Source organism: Pinus tabuliformis, chromosome Q, assembly GCF_031772625.1.
Source record: "Pinus tabuliformis cultivar Carrire ecotype Pingquan chromosome Q, CPIR1, whole genome shotgun sequence".
Classification (NCBI taxonomy): Eukaryota; Viridiplantae; Streptophyta; class Pinopsida; order Pinales; family Pinaceae; genus Pinus; species Pinus tabuliformis.
In genome coordinates, this window is record NC_142296.1 from 674,463,035 (window position 1) to 674,465,795 (window position 2,761).

Consider the following 2,761-nt stretch of genomic DNA (forward strand, 5'->3'; position numbering starts at 1 on the left):
TGGCTAATTGACTTCTGGTTACTCTTGTTTGGACTGTTTTATCAATAGACTGCTCTTGTACCACTTCCTTGATCTGAACCTTCTTCTTCTGTGACTGCAGATATGACCTCAGGAGAAATTGGTATTTCTAGCACTTCAACTTTTGAATTCAAACCAATGAAATTGAAAGCCAAATCTTTGAAACAGCCTTGACACATGACACCTTTGAATCAATATGGGATTAATGATAGGTAAAACAAGATTGTTGACCTTATTTGCTAATGGGAACAAGACTCCACTCTATGTTCTAGACTCCTTAAACAAAACAATAAAAATGACTTTGACCAGGACTAATCATAAAACTTTGGAACCAAGCCAGTTGTCCAAAAAATTTTGAAATTTTTTCAGTGATAACGAAACCAATAGATGTGCGACTGTATCCACAGAAACCGGCGTATGTACACGACTATGCTTCATGAAACTCGCGTATAACCACTTTTCTCTTGAAACAAATAAGTTTTAACTACAGGATGATGCATCAACTACTCCCAGCTTCTGTTTGAGATATTCAAAGGTCTCTCTAGGTAGTGGTTTGGTGAATATCAGCAACTTGTTCTTTGGAGGGAACATACTCCAATTTGACCTCTTCTTCAAGCACTTGTTCACGTAGAAAATGATATTTGATGGGTATGTGCTTGGTCTTGGAATGCATGACTGTATTCTTTTAAATACTGATGGAACTCGTATTATGACATAGAATGGGGATGGGTGGAGTACATGTGATCTGAATGTCTTGCAATGTTTGCATCATCCAAAGGAGTCGTGTGCAGCAAGATGCAGCAGCCACATATTCTGCTTCAGTTGTAGATAATGCAATTGAACTTTGTTTCTTGTTGAACCAAGACACTAATCTGGAACCCATATAGAATGCACCACCACTAGTGCTTTTTTCTGTCATCAACACTTCCTGCCCAATTTGCATCTATATATGCATGAAGTGTAAGATTTGTATCTCTAGGATACCATAAACCAAAATTCTATGTTCCTTGAAGATATTTGAAAATCCTTTTGACTGCTTGAAGGTGTGATTCCTTTGGATTTGCTTGGAATCTTCCAACTATTCCCATTGCATGCATGATGTCTGGTTGGGTACCTATTAGATAAAGTAGACTGCCAATCATGGATCTGTAGGTTGGTTGATGTACTGTTGTTGATTCATCATTTGAGCTAAGACTGCATCCTGTTACCATTGGGGTACATACTGGTTTAGAATCTTCCATGACATATTTTTTCAAGATCTGCTTGAGATATTTGGTTTGTGACAGAAAAATACCATCTTTATTTTGTTGAACTTGTAGACCAAGAAAATATGTAAGCTCACCAAGCAGGGACATTTCAAATTCTTGTTGCATTACCGAAGCAAAATTTCGACTCATGGCTTCTTCATTGCTACCAAAAATGATATTCTCAACATACACAACAAGTATTAGCAATTTATTATTGTCAATCTTTGTATATAGATTGCTATCAGTTGATCCTTTTGAAAAACCTTGTTGATGGAGATATTTGTCAAGACAGTAATACCAGGCCCTTGGAGCTTGTTTTAGACCATAGAGAGCCTTTCTGAGTCTGCATACAAGTTTTGCATCATTTCCAAGAATGAATCCGTCTAGTTGCTCAATATAGAATTCTTCTTCTAAGTCTCCATTAAGAAAGACAGATTTTACATCCATTTTGTATACTTTGAATTTCTGAAAACTAGAAAGAGCAAGAAACATTCTTATGGCTTCATGTCTAGCAACATGTGGAAATTTTTCTTCAAAATCTATACCTTCTTGTTGAGCATATCCTTTGCAAACAAGTCTGGCCTTGTTTCTAATAATTTCTCCATTTTCATTCAGCTTGTTTTTGAATATCCATTTAGTTCCTATGATATTCTTATCATGAGATCTAGGAACTAATTCCCAAGTATTATTCTTTTCAATTTGCTCAAGTTCGTCATTCATGGCCTTGACCCAACATTCATCTTTGCATGCTTCATTTACATTTTGAGGTTCGGTGGAGGAAAGTAATGCTAGATAGCTTGAAGCTTCTGTAATAGTTCTTCTTGTCTGCACACCTGCCTCTTTCTGTCCCAAAATTTATGTCTCTGGATGATTTTTCTGAACATACCTGGATGGAGTATTTTCTTCTACCATTATTTGTTCTTCTGGTGCTTCATTGGTTTCTTCTTCAGAATTAGTCTAATTTGATGTGGGAGGATAATCCTCATCTTCTTCACAATCTTTGGTTTTTATTTGCTTTGGATTTTTGCATGCTTCATCAACCACAACATCAATACTTCCAATAATTTTCCCAAGTCTTTTATTATAACATTTATATCCTTTACTTCAGGAAGAGTAACCAAGGAGAATGCCTTCATCTGCTCTAGGTTCAAACTTACCAAGTTTTTCGTCAGTCCTTCTGATGTAACATTTTCTTCCAAAAACTTTGAAGTGTTTTATAGTAGGAGTCTTACCATACCAAAGTTCATGTGGAGTTTGAGTATTGTTTACCCAAACATTTTCTTGGTTGAGAATAGTGACGACAGCGAATGTAGCTTCACCCTAGAAGGTTGTCGGAGTTCCAAACTCATCAAGCATAACACGAGCCATTTGTTGAATAGTTATGTTCATCCTTTCAACCACTCCATTTTGCTGAGGAGTCTTTGCAATGGAGAATTTCCTTTTTATTCCATGTTCTTCACAAAAGTCAAAGAATTCATCCGAAGTAAATACCCCTC